General features: G+C 34.7%; 1 protein-coding gene across 1 annotated transcript in view; it reads right to left on the reverse strand.

The window, feature by feature from the left end:
- Positions 1–15,396, reverse strand: part of LOC129218594 (tolloid-like protein 1) — a 195,527-nt gene that overhangs the window by 165,486 nt on the left and 14,645 nt on the right. The window lies entirely within an intron of this gene.

Raw genomic sequence — 15,396 nt, forward strand, 5'->3', positions numbered from 1 at the left:
ATAGCACAATCATAAACGTAATAAAACTATTGCCTTCTATAAAGAGTAAAATATTTATTTATTTAAAATATTTATTTAACTAAATAAGATACCATATTGAAATATTTCACTACGTAAGTATTCTAAGCAACGACTTGGTAAATATTTTGAGCGTTTTAGAAATCAAACCAGGAATATTTTACACTATGTCAGTTATTTATTTATTTTTTATTGTTAACATCTTTATCCAGTTTTTTCACCTTATTTGCATATTATTTCTTTAAAGTGCACCCCGGAGATGCTTAGAAATGAGTTCATTTTCATGAGAAAATATTGACGAGGCTTTAAAAGCAAGTGTAGCTACTAACGATGCATGCGCAAAATAAAGGGATGAACTTGTTACTTTGGAACAGCCGATCCCTATGCGAAAGTTTTTCAAACTTTTTTGGAAGGTTATTGAGCTTCTTGAGAGCCTGGAAATAATATTTTAAGGTTATTAGGCAGACAAATTATACGCAGGCAAAGTTATATATATTAATCTGATTCTCTCATTTACCCAGATTTAAATTGCTGTTAAAAAAAAGTATTTATTTTGAAAAAAGTTATTTTCAAATAATTAATGATTTCAATGCAATTGCGGTTACATCCCGAATCATAATGCATCCAATAAATCGTTTCCACAAATCTAAGAGTAGTTACGTAAGCAAGAAATGAACATTTTACGTTATCCTTATATATTATTTCTGTACCCTGTTTTTTGTTCCTACGCGAGATCTTCTTCAATTCTTGATCGATTTCTTTGATTTACCCCTCATTTTAAAGCTTATCGTGCAGGCTAAAGACGAAAAATAGACCCACAATCTAAAAATTGTTTTTTTCTGTCAAAAAAAAACCTGTTTTAAAGCACCGGATTGAGGTTTTCAGTTAAATTTATAAGTTTAATTTGCACTGTGATCCGCAGAGTAGAATAGCTCGATTGGCAGAGAATTTGACTGGTAACCAGAAGAACGAGTGTTTGGGTCCAGCCCGGATGGTCTGCATCGAAAAATTTGACGAATATCATGCATTACATGGACACTTATAATCAATAAATAACACAAGTGGGGAAATAAAGTAAACGAGATAGGAACGCTCCTTGCTGTTATACGAAAATTTGATGCAACCTGTCGTTCAATTGAGTCTTAAGTTTTTTTTTTTTTTTTTTTTGTCTTTAAAGCTTTGGCTCCGGTCAGAAAACTAAAACATGATGTAAGCGAAAATAAAAGTATCAGGTTTAAGATTTCGGGCTAGAATGGAATAATCTCTGTTCAGAAAAAAAATCGTCTACTGAAATGCAGATCTTTTAATGACAATTTTTGACCCTTTGGACAAATAAAAAAATTACTACCCAAATTGAAATTACACTTTTCATTTAGTTAATCTATGAATATTTATTATAATACGAAGTAAAACATTAAAATTGCTAACTTGATGGGTAAAATATAGTTTTTTTCTTCTTTCGGCAAAAAACAAATGCCCAGTCATATTTTTACTACATTCGAAAAGCTGCGCTTAAAAAACGAACATAGTTCAACTGATTTTATATTTTAACCGTTCATTTAAATGACGAACACGTGCTGCCATCTAAGTCGTAACGGTTCAAACAGCCTGAGATAACAAATTGTAAACACTTTTCTCCAACATATTATCTTATGTATTATTTCTGTGGATTATTTTTCTGTCGGTTTGCGAGATCTTTCTTATTTCTTGAAGAAATTCCCCCTCATCTTAAAGCTTATCGGGCTGGTTGATGAAAAAAATAGCCCTACGGTCGAAAAATATATTTTTCGGAATTTCCCCTTGCTCTTGCATAAACTTGATGCAGCCTGTAGTTCTTACGCAGATTTTTTAAAATTCCAATACAATTTTCCAATCTTTTTCACCGCTTTCGGCGAAAAAAAAAAATCACAATTAAACCTGCTTTCTTAAATAAAGCTCAAAAGCTCTGGGCTTAGTTGTTTGGATTCATTGATGTTTTTTTGGTAGATCGTATGGCTATAAATTAGCTGAACTTCGGGCCCGCCATTATAGCTAAATTAGATTAATATTACGCATTGCATATTAATATTTCGCATTACATGTATAGTGCAGCTCTGGGCGGTCATTCCAAGCTCGTCAACTTGCGAGATCGACATTCTCGCTCACGTGATCGGTTGTGACGTAGAAATTTCGCAAAGTAGCATTCTAATCTACTCGAACTTATCTTGCGGCTGGGTTCGAGTAGATTAGAATGTGACTTTGCGACATTTATACGTCACAACCGATCACGTGAGCGAGAATCTCCATCTCGCAAGCTGACGAGCTTGGAATGACCGCCCTGGTTAGTTGAGCTTTGACATTGACTATGTTTACCAGTTTTAGAGGAGTTTAGTGAAAAATAGACGCGTTATTGACTCGGATTTTAGTTGAAATATTTTTGAAAAACTACTAAGAAAGTTTCTCAACTCAATTTAGTGCCAATTACCCCTCCCTAATTACCGAAACAGAGGCAAACATTGTCAGAGTCGGAGCTCAACTTCTCAGAGCTCTAGAATACTCATAACAAACAACAGATAATACACGTAAGGCAATAACATAACTCCTTGCTCCTTGGCGTTTCGACTCCTTTATGCAGGCTACAGTTATTATTCAGATAAATTGACTATTAATCGAAGGGTGTTCTTTCTTTTTTTTTGAAGCTTTGACTCATTATTAAACATAATGTAAGCATTAAAAAATATTAGATTTAAAAATTCAGACCTCAAGGGAATCCTTTTAGCGCAGAAAAACTTTTCATTGTATACTGAAATGTAGATTTTGCTGTTATAGCAGTGTTTGAACTTTTGTATATACAAAAAACTAGTATACCAAATTGAAATTACGAATCTCACCCAGTAAACCTTTTTTTTCAATCGAATACGATGTACTACATTAAATTTATTATCAACTTCCCACACAAAAGTAAGAAATCCTTTTCTACTCCTGTGCTTTCGGCGGAAAAAAAATGCATTTTGTCAACGTTCGAAAAATTACACTCAAAAAACGAGTGAAAACACTGATTTTTAATCTAATTTATTATTTCTTTAGAATGTTTGTTTCAATCGCTACGCGAGATCTTCCTCATTCGTTAATCAAATTCCATGATTTACGAATAATTTTAAAGTGTATCAGCTGGCTAATGACAAAACAAAGACGCATCGTTTTTTTTTTGGCAAAAAGCTCTTTTGCTGTTTTTTATTACACATTGCTTCAATGAATAGTATTCGTAAACGAAGGTGAAGTTGCTCAGTTGGTTGGAGTGTCGTGCTGATAATCAGAATGGCAGCATAGTTCGAATCCGTGTCAATACATATCTCTTTTATGTTTCTTTTTTTTTTTTTCGTCAGAGGCTCACATAGGCAGGATTGTATTTGCCGCAATCCGTTTTTTCACATGCACAATTTCTGCTTTTTCACGAGTCACTCAGTCACACTTTTAATGATATTTATGCTTGCATTGAAAACACGTACAACCAAAAAATGAGCAATGATTACATTATCACACCGTTGTATTTAACGAGGTTTTGTCGCTGATGTCTTCAAATTACATGCCTTCTTTTGTGCGTTTACTTTTTTCCGTTTACTTAAATCCGTTTACTTTTTTCGATTCTTCTTCATCATCTTCTTCTTTGAAATTTTTAAAGAGAGAAATGCCACATCAAACGATTCATAGCAGAGTGCGGAGTTCCGCACGGGTCGACTAGTAACATAAAATACTATAATTTTTACTCGGTTTTAGACTTTCTTTAGCTGAAAAAAAAAGAGAAAAGTAAAGGGATGCAAGTGGCAAAATTAAAAATTTGGAGATAACCAGTATATATATATATATATATATATATATATATATATATATATATAGTCGAGCCCGCTTATTGGAGTAGCCAATTTGCCAGGAAAAATTGTTCTAATAAGCGGGATATTCTATTATCCGATATTCGATTAAGCGGGCTCGACTGTATATATCACTTTTTTCAGTTGTAAAAAGTCAATTTGTGATTCTCTTTTTACCCGACAAAAGTCTAATCTGCAAGCAAGTTCGTTCCACACTTCATGTAAGTTTTTTTATATAAGGTTACAAGGTAAGGTCAAAGACACTGTTTAACAACCCTCGATGCCGCAAAAATTACAGAAACTTTAAGAACGCATTTGTACGGCGTTACAAACCATCGACCGTTGATACTCCAATATATGTGGAACGAACTGGATTATAGGTTAGAAACCGTTGCGTAACAAAAGATTCCAACATTGACGTTTACAATTGAACATCTTGTACGATATGCTCGCACATTGCACAATTGTGCAAATGAATCTTATAGGGGGAAGAAAAAACTTTGTATATTTCTCTTTAAATTCTTATATTCATATATTGTTGCACATTTCTCTTGAAATTTTATTTATCACTTATTGTACACTATGTGCAGTAGTTTCGAAAAAATGATTTTTTGATTTCGGGTGCAGCATTTGTTCTCACCCTCTGTATATATATATATATATATATATATATATATATATATATATATATATATATATATATATATATATATATATATATATATATATATATATATATATATACATACATATATATTTTCTCTACTACTTTCAATTACTAATTTCATTAGTTACCTTAATTAAACCATGGCATTTTTGAGCGGTAAGAAAGATTTAAATAATTGGTTACTTAAAAGAAAGAAATTCCCAGTGCTAACATTTGCATCGACAAAAGTCTACAATCAGTAAACCAATTTTTCAAATAGTAAGATGAACTGATTCAGCATATTATCTGATTATTTTTCATTAAATGATTTTTTATATTTCCTGATTGTAAGATAATCCTAAAATAATTAAGAAGTCAATTCTTTTTTAACTGTATGTATTTTCGAGTTAGTATTTTTAAAAACATATTTTAAAGATTAAAAATAAAAAGACGAACATAAGATGCTTTTACAACTATTTTGTCTGTAAATCAAAATATAAGTAAATACAATTTGCTTCTTTTTATAAATTTTACATAAATAAATGCCTTTTGTCTAGTTACATTGTTATTCTCTGACATTCTTAGAAAACAAATTATTTTAATGCAAAAAAGCAAAATTTTTCTATCTTTAAAAGCTTTTAAATCTTTAAAAACTCAAATGTTGCTCAGACTGGCATAGTGTGTTAAATTCAAGTGTAAAATGTTAATTATTTAAAATTTATTTTCGAACATTTATTATTTGTTGTTTATCTTTGTCGTTTAGTCAACTTTTATTTTGCGTCAAAAAACTAGTTTTTGTTTAAAAAATACTATACGTATTTTGTCCTCTCCTATTTAAAAATGCAAACATATTCTCACTGAAAAATTTTAAGTTTTAACAGCAATATAGCTCTCTTCTAATCACCCCTGGAATTTTTCCGGAATTAATTAAATTCTTGCTGTCATTCGAATCCGTGACCAAACTTGAATGTCAAGTCTATGTCCGATAGGAAATACCGAAGGAAAATGATGACCGATACAGTCGAAGGCTGAATCGATTCCGAAACCATATTTACTAGACAGTAACTCAGAATAAATTACCGCTTATCCCGTTTTCATTACACTTGTTTGTCTTATCCAAGCGTTTTGTGTACTTGGATGCGGCAAGCTGAAGACCGGACAATATTTAACGAATATTATGTTTTTTGCTCTGGCACATTCCGTCGGTAACACTAATTTGTGTGAGCAGATAAAGATATTAAAAATTATTAGAAATTATATGTGTACAGATATACAAGCAAATGAGCTTATTAGTATAGCCATCGAAAAATAGGAAACAGTATTGATAAAAAAAACAATTTGTACCTCACATTGACCAAAAATAATGCATACACGTGTTTCAGACTTGTTTTGAATGTACTTTATTTTCCATGGTTGTATTGTCAGTATTTTGTATTGTAATTAAATTTCATTTAATTTTTTACTCATCTTGATTACTTAGGAAATATATGTAGGACACTATTTACGAATAAGTTTATTTAATACAAAGTTAGTAAGAATAGTAAACAGCAATATAGTATCAATCAAGTCAGCATTTTATCACTTGGCTTAAGTCATCATAAAACTGAAGAACCAAAAACGATTTTTTTTTGTTTCAGAAATATGACTTGGGATTTTTTTGTAGGAGCTCTAACTGGCGAATTCACGTCTATTGAAAATGTTTAAGTTAATATCTAATTATTATAAAAACATTATCTAAATTTTTAACTTAAGTTGTTAACACTGTGAAATCTTCTGAACGGTGTAGGCTCGCAAATGTCTGGATTTGTCTCTGTGTTCACTTTGTGGGAGTGGGGTATGATGGAACCGACGGCAACGCCCTTGACTTTTGAACGACAACGTGATTTGTGCGGCTGAATTGGGAGACACAATTGATGAATAAGAGCAGACGGGATAGCACCGGGCTGACACTTTACCAAATTGGCATGTCGAGTACCTGTTGACAGCCGCTCACTACCCGCTCCTTGATCTTGACCGCCAGCGCAGACATGGAGGAGAACTAAAATGCAAATGAGGCGCCAGTTGATCTTCGAATCCGAGCTTCAACTGAGCCATGTTTTCAGTTGTGTTTTTGTTTGAAATCGCTCGGCACGTTTAAGCTGGTACTACTGTGGACTAGTGATGGGCATAATCGAGATCTTTTGATAATCGAGATCTCGGAATCGAGTACTTCTGATAATCGAGTGATTGATAATCGAGATCTTTTCAAGTCAATCACTCGAGTAATTGACAATCGAGATCTTTTAAAATCGAGAACTCGAGCGATTGACTTCTCCAGATCTTTGGAATCGAGTACTCGAGCGATTGGCATCTCGAGATCTTTGGAATCGAGTACTCGAGCGATTGACTTCTCGTGATCTTTATAATCGAGTACTCGAGCGATTGACTTCTCGAGACCTTTATAATCGAGTACTCGAGCGATTGACTTCTCGAGATGTTTCAAATCGAGATCTCGAGACGTTTGAATCGAGCACTCAAGTAGTTCATTTTCTGAGCTTTTCCAGAATTGAGTTGACTGCTACAGGGGTGCCCACTAAAAGGGGGGAGGGGGCATAGTGCAGCCTGCGCCATTGGCCGTTTTTTTCAGAGTGTTTTTTATTTCATTTTCGGGAGGGGTGGGGGCATGGCGCAGCCAGTGCCACTAAAATTTTTAGGTCTAGTTTTTTGATAGGGTTCTTTAAATCTCATTTTCGGGAGGGGTGGGGGGTCCATGGCGACCCCCCACTACAAAACTGAAAAACTTATTTTTTGAGAGTTTTTTTTTAAATCTCATTTCGGGAGGGGGGGGGGTATTTCTAGACGGATGCTCCGTAATATATGAGAGGGTGCGCCATATCGCCCTGCGAAAGGGAATGGGGGGATACCCTTGACTTTTGGAAGTTGAATTCCCGAGTTGTTTTGGCAGGGGTGCGCTCGAAATAGGAATGTGCCATTAAGCCTATCATTTAGGGGTATAATAAGGGGCGAACCCTCCTGGCTTTTAGAAGTTATTGTATTCATTGCTTTTCAACTTCACTGTTAGCTTTTCAGAAACTAGGAGCTCGGTATTTGGACGACCCGGCTTGGAGTAGTATAAACTTTTATAAATTTATGGGTAGCGGCTAAAAAACTGGCAACGGGCCCTTGACTCTTGTGGCCCGCAGGGGATTCCCCGTAGCGATTGAAGTGATGCGCTATCACCCCCTCTCCCTTCCATCTCAGTTTGTGTAACGGGTTGATTTCTCGATTTTTATTTTTTTTACATTCATTTTGAGTGATTTATTCGAACGGCTATGCATTTAAACTAATGATTCTCAGATATCACGTGATTATTTCGAATGGTTTCGATCTCTCAAACATGAAGTTAATAATGTAAACAAGTAGGGGAATCGTTAATCGTTGCTCTGCGCAAAAGGACTCATTTATTCTTGTTTATTGCTTTGCTTTTTTTTTCTTGTATTCTTGTTAGTAGAATTATATTAATCTGACTGATACATGAGGTGGGAGGGCAAAATATTTCTGGCTGCTTTCTCCAGAAGATTGGAATTCCCGGCGCATTGAAAGTTACAAGTGTGGCTTGAAGTGCATTGAAGTTCATGATTATTTTTTTTCTTTCTTGATTCGCTCTTTTTTATTTTTCATTCGTTGACTTTAATATGTAATAACAGTAAAAGTGTAGGGAGTGAAGTTGAAATGTTTCTGAATGCATTAAAAGGAAATATTGAAGACTGTCGTGTGGGATTAGTTTTAGCTTCCACTTTTTGACCCATTTTTTAAAATAAAAATTACATTTTATAAAGATTATTGCTTTTTTTTTTTAATTCCATACGCAAGATATTTGTGACTTCTCGTGTACGTAGCATTTATTTTTGCTTGCGTAGTTGAATTTAAATGTTTTTCTTGTTTTACTCGCTTTTGTTTTTGTCATATTCCTTATATTTTCATAAATGTTGATTAGTATATTATTTACTCAACTTAAATATTTGGAGTCAATTAATGTGCTGATTTTATGCGATTTCTTTTTTTTTTTGGCTCGCGACGGTCCATTTCGGAACTTAAGGTTTCGTAGCTGCGCTTCATTTTCCGTGTGCTGGTCCTCAAAAAGCTTTAAATTGATTACCAAGTTTCTCTGAAAAGCGTTACTTATTGGATTTTCCAATCATCCGAGACACTCCTCGATAACCGAACATTCGACAACGGGCAATATATTATACAAGGGTCCCCACGAGAGAGAGGGCGAGGGGGGGGGGGGTCCATGGCGAAGACCGCGCCATTGAAGTTTTGAAGAGGAGAGGGTAACTTATAAGAGGGCTTTTAGTCTTATTTTAGGGGGCTCTCGTTCTGGGGGTCTCCGTCGCATTTGAGGGATGATTGTCATCGCCAGGGGGAGGGGATGGGCACCACTGATTTATAAACACATTGCGTTTAAACGTTTTAACATGGTTGTCACAGCGTTAACAATCGTTTTAAAACCTTTATCTCAACGAAGTGTGCTCTCTGAGTAACCTCATTCGAAAAAAAAGCACTTAAGAAGCAATTATTTGATTCTGAAACCTTATAGAATGACAGGGGTGTTCGTCCGTCCCTGTGAGCAATGGCGCGCCTCTTATGACAGTTCCACCTCCCCCTAAGAAACAATATACCCAAGAAAGAGTTAAGACCACCTTAAATTTTCAATTACACGGTTTGTGCAATACTGGTTAAATATATTTTTAAGTTTAACAACTCTCAAGTTTAAACCTGCTACTGTCGCCCAAAGACCCGCCCATATTATCGTTATCCCTCACTTTTTAATAAAAATTGTACATATTTAATCTTAATAACTGTCAAGCTCAAAACAGTATGGAAAGCTTTCTCTATCCTTTGTTTCAAGATTTCACCGCCAAATCACACCAGGGGCAGATACAGAAAACCATTTTAGGGGGGGGTCATGTTCAGGAAAGGCCCCCCCCACCCCCACGAACAAAATTCCCGTTTTTGGTACGAAAAATGTCTGAACGTGTTTGGGAGTCAATAAAAAGCACCAAATTGGTCAGGAATAAGGCACCTAATTGGGGATAAGCAATGCAAATTAATTTCATAGGCAATGAAATGAAGCAGTAGTTCAAATATTTACTTTGAAAAATAATTAATGAAATGAAAAGACACTGTGATCGTTTACATTTTATGCATGAAGTGTTTGAACACAATGTGTACGGATACTGTAGTTTTAGAGTGGGAGGGAGGGGTCATGACCCCCCAGTTGTATCCGCTACTCACACAACGCATGCCCCTCCATAAATCCGCTCATATGATAATTAACAATTTTCTTTCGAAAAATATCGTTCGATTATTATGAAATCTTTCAATTATCGAAAATTCGACGCCAAACATTCAACTATAACCCCATGCGAATAAAGCAAGCGAAAATCAATCATTCGATTTTAAAATCATTTCAAATCTATCCATCCCAAGAGCGAAGGCGCAACACCTATGAAGCTCTTTACCCCCAAAAGAGACAAAATCCCCTAAACATTACAATTCCACATTTTGTGTCAAAACTTATTTGCACTCATAGGAAGGAATTACACGAGAAGTAAACCACTTGTTTTATTAAGAAATAAATAAATACCTTTGTTCAGAGAAGTAACATGAAATAACAAACGTTTTGTATCCCAAATATACAGAATACTGCAGAAACGTGTTTTGGAGTTTTAAGGTGCTCTTTTTCAACAAAATAGTAAGCTTTTGCATGTAAGGGACCATTCATTAGTTACGTAAGGATGATTTTGGCAATTTTCGACCCGCCTCCCCGGTGTAAGGGTACGTAAAATTTTTCAAACCCCTCCCCCCTATTCTTACGTAAGATTCCATTTCGTTTTTCAAAATAATAAAATAACGAATCTAACATCACTGGAATCGAAATTAAATTCACTATTATTAAATTAAACCTTTTTGTGTAAAGAAATATTTACTAGAAAGTAGGAATCTAGACTGAATGTTTTTTCGACATTTTTTTGTATATGATGCGATACTAATAAAAAATAAAACATGGCATGCAATAGTGCGATTCTTTTATTATGTTTTACATTATACATTCTTGTAAAACAAATTAAAAACAGTTTATCCTAATACGTTATTTACTTTCCAAACGCAAATGAAATATATAATCCCTGTCAAATCACTTGACTGCGCAATTTCGAATGTAAAACATCGACTTGGAAAATATTGCAAAGGAATGGGTTTGAACCCCCCCCCCCCCCCAAGTATGCAGAAATTTGTCCAACCCACCTCCCTCTCGGGACCCTTACGTAATTAATAAATGGTTCCTAAAGACATTCAGTAATGTCCCTACATCCATAATCTCACTATTTTACGTTGAAAAAAAGGGTTCCTTGAAACCCCAAAACACGTGTCTGCAGTAATCTGTATATTTGGGCTCTAAAACGTTTGTTAATGCCTGTTACACTTGTATCATTATCCAATGGTATAGTCGAAGGTGGACGTAAGGGGGAAGACATCCCCTCAGGTTTTCAACTTAAGTATTCCCCCTTTTTACCTGAAATATAATTTTAATTCCTCTCAAGTTAGAACCTTATTAGCGCCCCCAACCTTCACTTCCAGGAAGAATCATTTGATAATCAAGCATTCGACAGCACACATTCAATTATAACACTATTCGAATGAAACATTCGAGAGGCAATTATTTGATAATAACACCATTTAGATCGCAAGGATATCTATTCAAGTGTGCTGGCACACCTTTTAAAATCTCCCCCCCCCCTCCACCCTCAAGAAGGATACTCCCTAAAAAAGACTAACGTCTATTAAGAATTTCAATGGCGCAGTCTGCGCTATGACCACCTCCCCTGTGGGCACCGCAGAGCAGCCCGTCACTCACTCCAAATTTTTCTGGGGGAAAGGTTCAATCAAATTTTTTCGGAAGACAACAAAAACCATGCCCATTCATAAGTAAAATCATTAACTTTTCAAAGCCAGCCCTCTGACCCCCTAAATGACGGATCCGCCCCTGCAACTGAACCATTTCAGAAGCAGGGGTACCCCCCTCAATATCGCAGAGTCCTCCAAAAAATAAAAAATACCCTTTAAAACACCCCCTAAAAATGTCAATGGCACAGGCTGCGCTAAGACCCCCCCCCCCCTCCTTTCCTCGGTGGGCTTCCCTATCAGAAGGTCAACTATATTGAGAGGTTCATTCGATTATCAAATCGGTCAAAAAATACATTGCTCGATTGATTGACATCTCGGGAACTCATTATCTCGAAAACTCAACATCTCGAGAACTCAAGATCTCGAGAAGTTCAAAGCGAGAACTCGAGCAGTTGATCGCTCGAGCACTCGGAAAGTGACAATCGAGAACTCGAGAAGTTGATCGCTCGAGAACTCGGAACCTGATATTCGAGAACTCGAGCAGTCCATCGCTCGAGAACTCGGAAAGTGATAATCGAGAACTCGAGAAGTTCATCGCTCGAGAACTCGAAAAGTGGTAATCGAGAACTCGAGATACGATAATCGAGAACTCGTGGTAATAGAGTTCTCGAATGACCTTGAATAATCGAGTGATTTGATTATGAGAACTCGATTATGCCCATCACTACTGTGGACCCAAGACGTCACAACACGTTAGCTACCATTGCTACCACACCAGTCACCGGTGACTGACACTGAACTTTCCGTTTATACAATTCAGCACAAGATTTTAATTTTATGCAACTACTACATCATACCATAAAAGCGAGTGGGAATGGTTTGGAGGGTGAAAATGATACAAACCCCAGTCTTGACGTAATAAGCGTTCGTAATGCACTCTGGGCTAGCCCAGTTTCGATAGAAACTATTGTGCAACCTTCTCTGGTTTATAAGAGAGTTGTTATCACTGTCAAACGGCCCGCCAGACGAATAACCTGGCGATTGTGAATTTATTTGTGGTGAGCAACTGGTGATACGTGTTTGTAGTTAGCTCGGAAATTCATGTTGGTGGACTTTTAGTGCAGAAGAAATCACAATTTCGTGTGTATCTTTCGTTTCCATATTACATAAATAAAATTACCTCCAACTTTCGTTCAAAAAGAAAATATTTTGATGTTACTACAGTTACAAATGTGTAAAGTTTACAATTTGGAGGGTGAGTGTGGTACAGTAATTAGTGGAAATTTTGGAGGGTGAGGTGGGTTATCAGGGGAAAAAGTATCTAGGAAAAATTACGGGTGTAGATGCAAGTGAGTTTGAAGTTTCAACAACGTTGAAGCGACGTACGTTTCGGCAGTGCCCTGAAAAAAGTGATAAGATTTGGTATTACTTGGATTTGAAGATGGATACAAATCCATCTTCAAAAATTATGAAGAAAATAAAGTCTTTGTTTTATCTCGATTTCATGATGTACTTGATTCTCCAAAGTTCAATTTTCAGCATAACTTACATCTTCAACTCTCCCGTTATAACAAAAGAGATGTAGAGTATGGTACAAACCACCAAAACTTATATGAAAACGTTGAAACATGTGCCGTACAATTCTCACCCGCAATGAGAGGGTGAGAATAATCCAAAGAAAAACTGCTCTGGAAGGGGTGTGGGTAAAGTTTCAAATTATTTCAGGGTCGGAATCAAAAGCCAAGGTCTTAAACTATAATAATAACGCAACTTTATTTTTTTCGAATGAATGTTGAGTAATTAAAGTCAGAAATGTACTAAAACTGTACCATAGTCACCTGCCTTTACGGTACTTCAAAATTTTGAATCATCTAAGATATTTTTAAACTCATAATGATTTTCAAAAACTGTTTTTCCTTTCGATTTTATCTCTTTCATAAACTAAAAGTTACTTTTCATAACTAATCAGGTTTCAATTGCGGATTGCAAGCCTTATCTCCACTAATCCTTTATTGAAGCTCAGGTCGCAAAGTTATCCGAAGTAATTAAGGAAGGTACAGAGCTTAAACATGCTTAAAGATTCTGGGTTCACCTTTCGTGAAATGAATTCTAAATGAGTCTCTATTGTGATCCAATTAGTATAAACTGTATGAAAACGAAAGGGCTGAATAAAGCTGATTTATTCACTTAATCTTTGTCTAATTATCGTTTAAAAGTGATATGAGCTTAAATCAGAAGTTAAGTAGCTATTATTAGTTGAAATTGGGAAGATTATGGTGCAAATACCTAAACTGTGAAAATGTACCGATAGAAATTATCATATCTGAACTAAAATTTTGATTAATATTAGACAGAATAGAACGTCCACGTGTTGAATGAAAAAACATAAATGAAAAGAGCATAATGCAAATCAGAAAAACGCAAAAAAATCTTTTAAAAAACGCTCGTTCGAGTTATTTGGTTACGTGAGCATAAAAAAACGATTCAACTTCAAAATAAATAAATAAATAAAAATTAAAAAATAAAATAAGAATAAACAAATACACTCCAATGAGAAATACTTACATTAATAAATATCAATGTATTTTGAAGCCGTTACTACATTTCGTAGTAATTTAAGCAAACTTTTTTGACCCATTCGAGGAAGAGTTTAATTTTTTTATTTCATTTCGTTATGCTTGGAAAAACATCTGATATTAAGTTTATTAAAAAAAAGAAAAAAAAAAAAAAACGTATACGTGCCTGTCCGTTTACCTGCTCCAGTATAATGTATAGTATTTTTGTGCTTTATAGAATTATGAAAAAAAAAAGTGACTTTTAACTTTTACATCTCTAAACCCCGTAGTCATAAGGGAATATGTTTGGCTTCGTGATATCGAGTTCCAATCAATATGTATGCGATGCATTTTGACTTTCCTGTAAGTCAGCTATTTTCAATAGATAGAACATTGCGTTTGCTGTCTTTGAGAAGCATTGAAGGACAGCTGAGGTATGTTATTTGGTGCATAGATGTTACATATTTGCCAAAGTATAAAGTGAAATTTGAAGCTTAAACAAGTATGAGATTTCCTTTGATGTTTTCATGAGTGTATTTAAATTCCTTTAGAAAGATTCAAACTCAAAATTCATTTCATCTCATTTTTTGTAGTTGAATGGAAATTATTATAAGGAATAATTTCTTGTGTTTATAAAAAAGAACCAAACCTGTCTTTAACGTGTACTTAGAGGAAAAGTAGACGTTAGCAAGCGTTGTCTAAACTTCATATTGCTGAGTTTAAGAATTATTTACTATACCTATAAGCAGTGAAGTGAGTGTTCACAATTCTTGTTAAATATGAATAAGCAATAATTTAACTGATCAATACTTTTTCTTGATATTTTACTTATCTGTATATTTTGAGAAATGATCAACAAAGGATGAAATAGAGATTGATTTATAACTGATTTTGAGAAGTAGGAAAAATCTAACCAATTCCTCAGCAGTTTACCCATCTCGATATATTCAAGTTCTTTCGGCAAACATGTATACAAAAAACATCGTCATTTTATTGCCTATTTCCAAAGCATAGAACTAGATAATAATAAAAAATTAATTTCAGCTTTTATAAGTACTTTTCAATTTTCTTCAATTCAGTCTTATTTTTTGATGATTATTAATTTCATTTTTAGTTTTCTTCCTGTTCATTCATTTTTATGTAATCCCAGTATTGATCAGCTGGTTATAATCTGCACATGCGCGTAGGATTTGTTGTAATATAAGATATGCAGTGGAGAGTACGTCCAAAACGGGATCACCAATAGTATATTTTGAGTTTTCAAAATATTTTTAGGAAAAAAAAAAAACATTGTTCTTTTTCAAACAGATCTCATGTTAGTTTAAGAAAGTAAATAAGGTGAGGTGGATAAAAATAAGCAATTTATTGTAAAAGTCACATATGAATTGTTATCTTCTGTAATTGAACAGGATTCGTGAGCTTAACTTCGACATCTGCAGCA

This window comes from Uloborus diversus, chromosome 3 (genome assembly GCF_026930045.1).
Source record: "Uloborus diversus isolate 005 chromosome 3, Udiv.v.3.1, whole genome shotgun sequence".
NCBI classification, from domain to species: Eukaryota; Metazoa; Arthropoda; class Arachnida; order Araneae; family Uloboridae; genus Uloborus; species Uloborus diversus.